General features: G+C 41.3%; 1 pseudogene; it reads left to right on the forward strand.

Moving 5' to 3' along the window:
* Positions 1 to 1778: 1778 nt before the first annotated feature.
* Positions 1779 to 12565, forward strand: LOC127151184 (adenylyl-sulfate kinase 1, chloroplastic-like; annotated as a pseudogene).
* Positions 12566 to 13812: the final 1247 nt, after the last annotated feature.

Consider the following 13812-nt stretch of genomic DNA (forward strand, 5'->3'; position numbering starts at 1 on the left):
TTTTTAAACGATCGATTAGTTATTTTTAAACGATCGATTAGTTATTTTTAAACGATCATTTAGCTATTTTTAAACGATCGTTTAATTATTCTTAAACGATCCTGAGACCAGTTTCTTGTGTTTCTAAATGAATAAGCCAGTTGTTATTTTCGTCTTCTTCATCCATCTGGAAGCACATAAAGTAAGAATGTATGGACACATCATTAAGAAAACACATCATTAACAAACATTCATTAATTAGTGTAATAATTAGTACATTGGTAGAGAAATTTCTAATTTTGTATGCTCGACTTCTCGGTATATGAAATTGGATTGGTACACGTTAATCTGTTGTGACCTATTTATTTACACCGACCATACTTATGCAATTTCGGAGCTTCACCAACACTCGGAATCCTCTTGTTCTTCGATCGACCAACTCTTTTGACTACTTTCGGAGGTAAAACTGTCATATGTACATAGTCTTCGCTTGTCTTCCAATTTGACTGATTCCCAACTGGGTAGACGACCTCTGCATATGCAGCCAACAAACATTCATTAGTGTAATAATTAGCATATAAACTATAATCATTTATATTGCGATCTCGTGCTGCAGCAATGGCATGTGAGCATGGTAGTTGCTCAACTTGAAACTCCTTGCAAGTGCATTCTTTAGTCTGAAGATTTACGACCTCCTTCTTATCTAAATCTTTGACATGAAATTGGTAACAGTCAATTGGGTTGACCTTCATTGTCAAAGCTCGTTCTTGTTTCTTTTAAATAACTAACTCTGCCCATTTGGTTAATGTAGACGTCACTTTAATGCCTTCTTCTCGACGCTCCCAAAACCAATGTTGTAGCAAAGCTCGAACATGTTCAAGGAATGAAGCAATAGGCAAATCTCTAGGTTCTTTCACTAGAAGAAAACTGGGCTTTAATGTCAGTTGGAAAAAATGACCAAGGATCTTTAATGTCGGTTTTAAAAAAGTAGGTCTTTAATGTCGGTTGAAAACCGACATTAATCCTTCATCTTTGATGTCGGTTTAAAACCGACATTAAAGATCCACTTTTTTAAAACTGACATTAAAGATATATTAAAGATAATAATTTTAATTTTTTTAGGGTTTCATATTTATAGAGATATATTTAGGGTTTCATTTGTCAGAATTTCAAACCCCCAAATCAACCATCTCTCACGCCTCTCCCTCTCCATTTTCTTTTCCCTTCCCCTTTCCTTCATCTCTCAAGCCTCTCCGTCTCCTTTTCCCTTTCCCTTCCCTTTTCCTTAATCTTCTTCAGCTACAAGCACACCTTGCGCTAACACTTCTCCCTACCGTCAAACGTCCATCCGTGAGTTGCAAAGTATCGGATTGCTACTGGCGAATGGTCTATCTCTCACGTTGGATGTTCAAATTGTGAATGACTAAGCTCTATCCAATGCTAGTGTTCTGAGAGAGCATAGGACCTATGGATCGAAAAAATCTGCTATGGATCATCTTAAGATATGCACAAAAACCTTCCCCAAGCGAAGATAACTTTGGTGCTCTTCCTCTAGCGGCAACTCTATAGGACTCCCAAATCCACTTGAACTATAATGTAGAGAGAGTGTTCAAAGTCACTCTCGTTTAAGCCTCATTCTTTCATTAAATGTTCCGACTCCAAGTCTATAAGAATTTTGGCATTCCTTCTATTTCTCACAAACTGGTGCCCCTCCTGTTGTACTTCTTCAGCAACATAGATGGAAGAAAAATCAAAATCCTCATCTTAAGCATGATCAGTTTTAGGCGGTTGCGACACAGATGGAGGTGTATGGTAAGAGTACACTAATTGATTGTGCTTAACTTTCTTTTCTGGTGTTTTCATTTCTCTCTTCTCATCGGCATTTATATACACTGAGGTTGATTTTTGCAAGAAACTATGTTGTAAGATTTTATATCCAATGTATTTTTTTCACTGTGACAATTGATATTTGTATATTTGCTTTACAATTGAAATCATTAATATTACAGTGAATTTACAATTTTATCCTATATTACATTGGAGGATCATTAAAGCTTTTTCCAATTGGTTGAAGTTTCCATTATTTTCATAGCATCTAAATCGAATGCTTTTTATAAATTCATTTGTAACTGGGACACCATCAAAACCAACTAATGGAAAAAATAATAATTAGGAGGTTTGATTGATGTTACTTTTTTCTCTTTTCACAGGTATCCATTTGGTAACCCTCTAATTTTTTTTTATAGATTAGTGAATATGTCTTTTGTTTTTTCTTCCATTAATGCGAAATATTTCAGTGATTTTGCCTTGAAATATTTAACCATATATGTTGGTATATTCATTTGTAACTGTGGAATATGTTTCTTTTGCCTCTTGCATGAATATTCACAATAAAGAGGGATCTTATATATGGGTTCAAATTCATATTTATAGTACCCTTAACTGAGATTCCTATAGATGCTTGGCAGGAAACTAAAACTGGGTTTGGTCTGAGTTGATTTGTTCGGAAGTCAGTCTTGATTACTTTGCATTTATATATATATTTTTTTAGACATAATGGCAACGAAAAGAGAATGTAAAAAAAAAATACAATTCTGGAATATAATCTTGATCATCCTTGTTTGCTTTCAAGTTGCATTGAGTTTTACTAGCTTATTTAGGTTCCCCTATTTAGTACCAAATATATATTAATTCTAAATAGTGTGACAAAAGGGGAAATAGGTCTAGTGATGATGAATGATACATTTTCACTACAAATGAATACTTGAATGCCTTTTAACTTTCTTCTTCTTCTTTATGTAATCAATTTTTGTTGGCATAAATGGTGCTCAAGACCTCACTTCCTTGGCAAATGCATATTGTAACAAGGTTCCTAAGTTTGTTGTTTTTTGTTTTGTTTTTTTGTTGTTTTTTTTTTCTTTTCAGTTTCTAAGTTTATCATTGTTGTACATATAGTAGTAATAGTCTTGAGAGGTTTAGTTTATCATTGGGGAAGAAAGCTCTCTTGGTTGGGGGTAAGACAGAGCTAGGAAATGAGAGTGGCAGGTCAATATTCTACTCAATTAAATGAGGGCTGCAGTGAGTGGGAGCACATTTGTGCATTTTCTTTGATTGTGATAATTAAGATGTTTAATTGTTTACCTTTTTGTTCCTTACGTTTATGCTCTATCACATTAGTGATTTTTTCTTCCCTGTTATATGCTTCCCAGATTTGTGACATGGTTACAATTACAAGGTAGTTGAATGGGACACTTATCTTACTACCATAATTATGTCAGTTTTCTCTCCCCCACCTGCTCCTAAATGTGTGAGAAAATGCGAAAAGGTTTACATGGAAGCTTACACTTCTCTTTTATCTTTTAGCCTTACTTCCGACGATATTTCTTCTCTAGTACTTCACTTTTTTCCATAATCTCTCCATCACAAAATTATTTTTCTCTCTGAGATTTTCTGAATTTGAATTTACGAACAGGAGAAGCTCTACGGAAAAATTATTACAATTATAGATCGGGAAATGGTAGAGGAGAATGCCGACTAGATACTCTCCAAAGCTCGTACTTCTAATGTTGCTTTTCTCATTGTTGGCGACGCATTTGGGTACAAAATGTTCGTTTTTATCCCCTTTTTACTATTGAAGATTTTTGCAATTTTGGATGATTCTACTGTGATCTCAATTTTATCATTGTCTAAATTGCAAATTAAGAACCTTAAAAAGTCCTCCATTCCGATTTCTATTTTAAAACAATTAAAGTTTTACAATTCTTCAAATGCTTGGATTGATGTTTATTAGATAGAACTGAAAAAATCAAATTTTTATTGAAACTCTAAGTTGACTTTAAATAAGATCAAGTGAAAAATAGCGATCTAAATGAAAGCTTAGGCTTAATGTCATTGAAAGCCTCATTATTGGAGATTTAGAGACTTTTTTCTACTATGAAGATGTTTGCAATGAAATTTTCTTTTGAGCTAAATATTTTTCTTCCTTTACATACTATGTCATAATATAGAGCCAATTTCCACTTTGATCTGGTAGTTTGAGCAAAGAGTTTAGGGATTGAAGTCAGAGTGGTGTACATAGAACTTTGAGCAGAAAGGATCGTGATATGGTTCATAGGTCTCAGTGGCTCAGGTTTGTCATTAAACCTTTTGTCTTTTGCTTTTACAGCTTAATGGTTTTTGACTTATTATGATTAAATCATGGTTTAGAGAACCTATAGTTTAGATTGTCCTCAAATGAAACCTACAGTTTGGATTATAAACCAAACTCAACAATGGAACATTTGATTTTGATTTTTGAGGTCATTCTTTTAAAAGATTTTGTGAAAAGGATAGAAAATAATTTGGCCTGAAATAGTTAAGTTGGGTTTGGGACTTTTTGGACCTGGCCCAATTTTCTAAATATGCTTAGCTAATTTGCAGGGAAGAGCACTGTGGCCTGTGCCTTGAGTCAAAGCTTATACAAAATGGGAAAGTTAGCTTATATCCTCGATGGGGACAATGTGAGGCATGGCCTGAATCACAACCTTGGTTTTAAAGCAGAAGATCGTGCTGAGAATATAAGGAGGGTTGGTAAGTTTGATTCGTTATCATTTAGAATAACACTCTGGCCTGTTCTGTTAATGATTTCTAATTAGTATACCTCTTCCATAAATTAGGTGAGGTTGCAAAACTGTTTACAGACGCTGGAGTTATTTGCATTGCTAGTGTGATATCTCCATATCGAAGGGATCGAGATGTCTGTCGTGCCATTTTGCCTGATGGATACTTTATTGAGGTATCTATTCATTTTTGCGTACTATAGATTTTGAGCTGGTTTCTTACCTTGCATCTGAAATATATTTTTGCAGGCTTTACTGGTATCAATGATCCGTACAAAGTACCATTGAATTGTGAGGTAATTCCAAATTCTGGAGGAAAATGAAAAAATTTCTTTAAACACTCTTTCGATAGATTAATGCTTATACTACATTGAGAGTAAATGTTTTTGCAACATATGCTGATGGTTAGTTAAATAATGAAGAACTTGTGGACATAACTGGTTGTATTATGAATGACATTGTGTTTTGAACCTGATTGGGAGACCCTTTGAACTTTCTGTGTGTACTATATGTGGTGTAAATGAAAGTCAATGATTTTGGCTGTTAATTCCTCCCTTTTCAGGGGACCCTTTCTTTCCCCTATGAGTCCCCACAGGCTATAGAACTGCTTACTACTATGCTTGACATGTTTGTTTGCAATAATGGAGATGATAGAAATCAGAAGTTATCAGATTAAATAGTTTATTTTGATCTTGCTTGTAGAATGATTGAATCATCAGATTGAAAGCTAAGCGATTGTGTAGATAGCCAGGCGATCGTTGAAGGTTGAAGACTGAGAAGGCGTTTAAGATTTCTTATTTAAGTCTTGTATTAGGATCTTGTTTCATGTACTATTCTAGAATGTATATATAAACACAATATTAAGTTTTCATTTTGTGTATACAAATGTAAAAGATAAATATTATAGTTTCTAAAATAATATTAATTTTATTAATTTGTTGGAGTGAGAAAAAAATATTTATCTATATGGATTCAATGTTGGTTTATAAAAAATGGACAATAATACAACAATTAAATAAATATAAATTTCTAAAAATGCACAAAACAAGCCTTTAATGTTGGTTTTAAACTGACATTGTTGGCCTCTTTAATGTCGGTTTTAAAACGACATCATAGCCCAATCGACATTAAAGGGCTTCAATAACACTATCAAAGATGTCGGTTGAAAAACGACATTAAAGCCCAACCGACATTAAAGGGCTTCAATAACACTATCAAAGATGTCGGTTGAAAACTGACATTAAAGGCCTTTAATGTCGTTTTTAAACCGACATTAAAGAGGCCTTTAATGTCATTTTTAAACCGACATTAAAGTCCAACCGACATTAAAGGCCTTTAATAACGCTCGCAAAGATGTCGGTTGTCAAGTGACATTAAAGCCCTTTAATGTCGGTTTTAAACCGACATAAAAGGTCAGATTTCTTGTAGTGTTTCAGTATCGAATTCATGGACTCTGCTATATTTGTTGTCATCATGTTATATCGTCTTCCTGGGCAGTGAACACGAGACCACCGTGCTATTTCAACATCATTTAAATATTTTCCTGAACCATTAGGAAATGCAAGAAGATGTCTCCACGCTTCTAAAAACGTTGATTCACGATATGTTCTCGATGCATTGTAAAACAAAGTAGCAACCGTGTCATTCTTATATTTATCATACAAATTTTGAGTCAAATGTTGGACACAAAGGCCATGGAATGCAGAGGGAAAAACTGATGAAATACCCTTGGAGAAGCATGTTTTTCGATCTGTCACGAACCCTAGATTAGGCACCTCCCTTATTGCACCTTTCAATTTTTCTAAGAACTACTGTATTAAGTCATCTGTTTCTCTATCAACTACTCCAAAGGCTAAAGGATAAATCTGATTGTTACCATCTAAGCAAACTTCCACTATCAACTGACCACGATATTTGTATGTTCCGTCCATGACTATGATCGGTCTAATGCAATTTAATAATCCTCTAACACATGGATCAACAACCATAAAAAGATATTTAAAGAAACGATCATTTTCGAGTTCCATCTGAAATATTGTACCTGGATTTGTAAATTTGAGTGTTTCACCATATCTACGTAAAAGATTATATGACTCTTCAGGAGACCCTTGCACTCGTTCATATCTTATACTTGGGCCTTGACTTGCACACGAGCACCCTATCTTATACTTGGGCATTCAAAGATGATTTGCTTCAACTTGTTTTCTATTCTAAGGCCAACCCCTCACTAACACTTATGTTTTTCGTCCTTTTACATAAGATATAACCTCCATGGCAATTGGAAGAAATAAATGAGTTGTGTGTGGGTAGGGTCGAATTGAATCTCGGTGGATCATGGCAACAAGGCTCATCTGCCACTTACAAGTCAAGCACGCACGCCCCTTAGACGGATCCCCACGCTCGCACAAGCATCGCGTGCGCGGTGTCACAATCGTAACTTCTCAACACGATTGTGCGGCACTTGCTTAGCTCGATCAGCAACTCAGCCGTTCAAAAATTGGAATTCGTGGACAAACTCGCGGTATGACGTAGCCTCCCTCCTCGTTCTTGGGAAAATGTTTTTATAAAACGGGAGAGAGAAAGTAAATAGTTGAAAACGTCATAAAGAAAGCAATGAAGACTGTCAATTGCAAGGAAAATAGCTTAACATGCAAAGAGTGCGACAAGGCTTGGGCGGGGGTCGGATTACTCATGTACCCTCTATAGTACATATTGAGAATTTTGGCCTTGGCAGGCTTGCATATGAAAAAGCCGAAATGTCACACTGTGACTCGGCGACACCTAAACGAAAGAATTAACCTAAACTACTTTCAAGACATAAAGATAAAGTGATTTGGGGGTATTCGGGCATACGGCCGTCGATAAATAATACCTTGGACAATTATGCCCTTGACATTCTCCTCCACTTAAACGGTTGACGTCCTCGTCAACTGGCGAAGCTGGAGCTCTTCGGTCTTCTACGTCCACGCTTCAAAGTCTTCGACAGGTCCTCCACTGGTTACCTCCACGAGAGGCTTCTTCCGCTTCACCAGGAATTTATGTATCTCCCTTGTGGGCCTTCTACCAGTCCTTACTCTGACAGCAAGGGCTTCCTCGACTTCTCTGTCTTCCTCTAGGTCCAGGTTGACAGATAATCGTACGGTGTTGTTGCACCATTAATTGGGAGCTTGGTCATCCACTCGAACTCAAGAGGGCATCGCTCTCGATCTACCCCCTCCTCCATCGGCCTTGAAGCATCTTCTAGGCACACTCGAGCGATGTCAGCCATCTGTTCCCATTCCTCTTCAACTCTGTGAACTTGAGGGCGGTCCCCTACAGAATGCCTCTTCCTTTTAATTTCCAACGGACTTCTCTTCATCAGTGAGTCCGTCTGAGCTCTCTGACCGAATTGGGCTACCTTCTGAGCCCAATTCTTTTGTCTTCCATCAACACAATGATGTAGGTATTCTCCGAGCACACAGCTGCATTGCTCGGCTTTAACTTCAGGAGTCTTGGTCGCATCGACGACTCCAAGACTTGGCCCCTCGATCATGGCTTGCTTTGCACCATTGAAGGCGACCTGACACTCGCGGTTCTCGCTCCACTGAGTGTCTTCCTCTCTCAACGACCCACCTTGGTGGCACTCCCCCACATGACTCAGTGCGCTCATCTGGCTCTGCACAGAACAACACTTTCCTCCCTTGGCATCAGTAAGACTCAGCGGCACCACGGGGAACTCATATGCTTCATCCCCAGTGACACAATTTTCCTCGAGTCCCTTTGCCTTCGTTGTTCTTACTCGACATTGCCTCGGTCGATTGTTTGACTTTGGGAGATGCTTCACTCCACATGATCGGTCCACCCGCCTCGTGAGCATGGGTAGTGGACATTTATGCCGAACCATGAGCTTACTCTGGGTACGGCGGTCAACACACTGTTGTGGGCTTCTGTCCTTCTTCTTCAGGGAAAGGACGTGGGCTCCATACGGAGCTTGTACAGGTATACTACACCCTGTATTCGACAACATCTCTGATGGTTTTCGAAGTCTGGCTACCTTCGGCGGCACCATGCGATAAGCATTCTTCGCATGCGCTTTTGCCTCTGATGGCGACTCTACCCCATGGTCGGTTCTCCTTCGCATCGATGAGGCTTGGGCCAACTACTTGGCATCGCACCATGACACTTCTCTAGGACACACAGAGTGTCCTTGGGGACTGTCTCCCCCGACTTTTCCAACGCCCCAAGCAGAATCTCCACAGATGGTGGTTCCTCTTGGGCGTGACTCTTGTCTAGTTGCATGGCCGATATCATTTTAAACCCGTTGGGCTGAGGAATCTCTGCTTGCACTATCGTGGGAAAAGATCCAGTAATCACTAGACATCTGGCTGAGGGCATTGGTATGACTTGATGTTTAAGGAGAAACTCCATTCCTAGCACTACATCGAAGTCATCCATCTTTACCACCACAAAGTCTACGCGGCCCTTCCATCCTCCCAACTTTATTGTCGTTTGTTTCACTAACCCGACGACGGGTAGGGCAATGGAATTCACGGCCTTCATTCTTCCTGAGTCATTCTCCCAACAGAGTCTTAGCCGTCTGGCCTCTGCCTCTGTTATGAAGTTATGGGTTGCACCTGAATCAATCATAGTACTTTTCGTCTGCTTTTGATTGATCCAGAAGTTAACATATAATAAGCCCCCTTTTGTGGGTACGTTTCTCTCCCCCGACTTTTTCTGGAGATACGACAGATATTTTATGGCCCATATTCGAGTCCTTTCGCCTCCATTTATCAAGCCCGCTTCATCCTCATCTTGATTTGACTTATCATCTGAATCTGCGATTAATGAGGCCTGAAATGCATGAAAGTCGACTTTATTCGGGCATTCTCTTGCCATATGTGGCCTACCACATATGAAACAACTGAGGCGGCGCTTGGGTGGGCTTTGATTATTCGGCCTTTGCCATGTGTTTCCTGTGTTTGACTGGTGAGATCTGCAGTCTTTACCAGGGCATTTCTCTCCCCCTGCAGTTTGAGGAGAACTCGAACGACTATTCCTGTTCCTTTCAGGTGAGGAACTTTGGTGACGTCTCACATCTTGAGAGTCACTTGTCAGATCGAACAACTGTTCGGTTGCTGCATACGCTGACGTGAGGTCTTGGACCCTTTGTTCATACAACTTGGCCCTTGCCCATGGTTTCAGCCCTTCGACAAAAAAGAAAACTTTGTCTTTCTTGGACATATCGCGGATGTCTAACATCAACCCCGCGAACTGTTTCACGTACTCTTGAATCTCTCCAGTGTGTCTTAGATCGTGCAATTTCTGCCGAGCAAGGATTTCCTCATTCTCGGAGAAGAATTGCGAGCGGAGCTCTCTCTTCAGGGCGTCCCAAGTGTCTACTGTGCAACGTCCTTCTTGTATGTCCAAGTATCGGGACCTCCACCACAACTTCGCTTCTTCAGACAGATGCATCGTTGCCAATGTCACTTTGGCTTCCTCGGTGACTGTGTTTGTAGCCTTGAAGTACTGTTCAAGGTCGAAGATATAATTCTCTAGCGCCTTTGCATCTCTTGCCCCACAGAAGGGCTTTGGTTCCGGGATCTTTACATTGCTAACCGAAATCGCTCCTCCAGCTGGAGCTTGGTTTGCCACTGCTCGCATCGTAAGATTCAGCCTTGCGTTTACGTCTGCGATTTCATTCCTAACGACATTGAGGGTGACTCTAAAATCCTCTGACATGCCGTTTATCATCTCTAATAGTGTCTTTTGAGAGCTATCTAGCTCGCTGACACTTTCTTCCATGTGGGCAGCAAAGCCTGATGAATTGTCTCCACGCTCGTAGTTAAGAATTCTTCTGACGCTTATGTTTGTTTCTATGGTGCGACTCTTGCCAACAACTCTTGTATCGGTAACGCTTCGACACGACCAGCTACTGCATCGATTGCATCAGTTTTCTCAGAAATTTCATCGAGACGAGACTCCAAGTAGCGGATGGAGTCGGGAACTTCGACTAGGTAGATCATCTGCTCTTCTAGCTCTGCTAGTCGGTCTTTCTGGGCCTAGCCCGATGGATTCGACGACGACATGTTTCGGTCTTATCGTCAATTAGCCAATTTGGCTCTGATACCACTTGTCACAATCGTAACTTCTCAACATGATTGTGCGGCACTTGCTTAGCTCGATCAGCAAGTCAGCCGTTCGAAAATCGGAATCCGCGGACAAACTCGCGGTATGACGTAGCCTCCCTCCCCGTTCTTGGGAAAATGTTTTTATAAAACGGGAGAGAGAAAGTAAATAGTTGAAAACGTCATAAAGAAAGCATTGAAGACTGTCAATTGCAAGGAAAATAGCTTGCATATGAAAAAGCCGAAATGTCACACTGTGACTCGGCGACACCTAAACGAAAGAATTAACCTAAACTACTTTCAAGACATAAAGATAAAGTGATTTGGGGGTATTTGGGCATACGGCCGTCGGTAAATAATACCTTGGACAATTATGCCCTTGACACGTGGCACCCTACGCGCATGCCCCACTGCAGTCGCATGGGCTTGCGGCGCGCGCCATGCGCATGCCCCTCGCAGACGCACGGGCATGCTGCGAGCGACCCACTGACGCCCACTGACGCACGGCGCGCACGCCCATGGCCGTGCTTTGTACTCCAAGGCCTCGGCCTTGGGCCTTGACTTGCACACGAGCACCCTATCTTATACTTGGGTATTCAAAGATGATTTGCTTCAACTTATTTTCTAGTCCAAGGCCAACCCCTCACTAACAGTTGTGTTTTTCATCCTTTTACATAAGATATAACCTCCATGGCAATTGGAAGAAATAAATGAGTTGTGTGTGGGTGGTGTCGAGCTGAATCTCGGTGGATCATGGCAACAAGGAGCATCTGCCACTTACAAGCCAAGCACGCACGCCTCTTAGACGAATCCCCACGCTGCTGTGCACGCTCGCAGACGCATGGCCGTGCAGCGGGCGACCTGCAGACGCCCAAGGACGCATGGTGTCAGGGGCATAATTGTCCAAGGTATTATTTACCCTTGGCCGTATGCCCGAATACCCCCAAATCACTTTATCTTTATGTCTTGAAAGTAGTTTAGGTTAATTCTTTCGTTTAGGTGTCGCCGAGTCACAGTGTGACATTTCGGCTTTTTCATATGCAAGCCTACCCCCGCCCAAGTCTCAATATGTACTATAGAGGGTACATGAATAGTCCGACCCCCGCCCAAGCCTTGTCGCACTCTTTGCATGCTGAGTTATTTTCCTTGCAATTGACAGTCTTCAATGCTTTCTTTATGACGTTTTCAACTATTTACTTTCTCTCTCCCGTTTTATAAAAACATTTTTCCAAGAACGGGGAGGGAGGCTACGTCATACTGCGAGTTTGTCCGCGGATTCCGATTATCAAACGGCTGACTTGCTGATTGAGCTAAGCAAGTGACGCACAATCGTGTTGAGAAGTTACGATTGTGACAAGTGGTATCAGAGCCAAATTGGCTAATTGACGATTACATCGAAACATGTCGTCGTCGAATCCATCGGGCAAGGCCCAGAGAGACCAACTAGTAGAGATAGAAGAGTAGATGCTCTACCTAGTCGAAGTTCCCGACTCCATCCGCTACTGGGAGTCTCGTGTCGACGAAATTTCTGAGAAAGCTGACATGATCGATGCGGTAGCTGGCCGTGTCGAAGGGTTGCCAATACAAGAGTTGTTGGCAAGGGTTGACGCCCTAGAAGAAAACACCAACGCCAGAAGAACTATTAACTACGAGTGTGGGGAGAGTTCCTCAGGCTTTGCTGCCCACATGGAAGAACGTGTCAGCGAGCTTGATAGTGCTCAGAAGACACTATTAGAGATGATAAACGACATGTCGGAAGATTTTAGAGTCACCCTCGATGTCGTTAGAAATGAAACGCAGACTTGAACGCAAGGCTGAGTCTCACGATGCGAGCAATGGCAAGCCAAGCTCCAGCTGGAGGAGCAATTTCGGTTAGCAAAGTAAAAGTCCCAGAACCAAAGCCCTTTTGTGGGGTAAGGGATGCAAAGACCCTGGAGAACTACATTTTCAACCTTGAACAGTACTTCAAGGCTACAAACACTGTCACCGAAGAAGCCAAAGTGACATTGGCAACGATGCATCTGTCCGAAGATGCAAAGTTGTGGTGGAGGTCCCGATACGCAGACATATAGGAAGGACGTTGCACTGTAGATACTTGGGACGCCCTGAAGAGAGAACTCTGCTCGCAATTTTTCCCTGAGAATGTGGAAATCCTGGCTCGACGAAAATTGCGCGATCTAAGACACACTGGCGAGATTCGAGAGTACGTGAAACAGTTCGCAGGGTTAATGCTAGACATCCGTGATATGTCGGAGAAAGACAAAGTTTTCTATTTTGTCAAAGGGCTGAAACCGTGTGCGAGGGCCAAGTTGTATGAACAAAGGGTCCAAGACCTCACGTCAGCATATGCAGCAGCTGAACGGTTGTTCAATCTGACAAGTGACTCTCAAGATGTCAGACGTAACCAAAGTTCCTCACCAAGAAGGAACCGAAATAGTCGTCCGAGTTCTCCCAAAGCTGTAAGGGAAGACGAATGCCCTGGTAAGGATCGTAGATCTCACCAGTCAAGCACAGGGAACACATCGCAAAGGCCGAATAACCAAAGTCCACCCAAGCGTCGCCTCAGTTGTTTCATATGTAGTGGGCCACATATGGCAAGGGAATGCCCGAATAAAGTCGACTTTCATGCATTTCAGGCCTCATTAATCGCGGATTCAGACGATAAGCAAAATCGAACTGAGGACGAAGCGGGCCTGATAGGTGGAGGTGAAAGGACTCGAATAGGGGCCATAAAATATCTATCGTCTCTCCAGAAAAGGTCAGGGGAGAGAAACATACCCACAAAAAGGGGCTTACTATATGTCGACATCTGGATCAATCAAAAGCAGGCGAAAAGCACTATGATTGATTTCGGTGCAACCCACAACTTTATTACAGAGGCAGAAGCCAGGCGTCTAAGGCTCTGTTGGGAGAGGGATTCAGGAAAGATGAAAGCCGTGAATTCCATTGCCCTACCTATCGTCGGATTGGTGAAGCAAACGACGATAAAGTTAGGAGGATGGAGAGGCCCCGTAGACTTTGTGGTTGTAAAGATGGACGACTTTGATGTAGTGCTGGGAATGGAGTTCCTCCTTGAACATCAAGTCATTCCAATGCCTTCAGCCAAATGTCTAGCGATTATCGGATCCTTC

Source organism: Cucumis melo, chromosome 10 (assembly GCF_025177605.1).
Source record: "Cucumis melo cultivar AY chromosome 10, USDA_Cmelo_AY_1.0, whole genome shotgun sequence".
Taxonomy (NCBI): Eukaryota; Viridiplantae; Streptophyta; class Magnoliopsida; order Cucurbitales; family Cucurbitaceae; genus Cucumis; species Cucumis melo.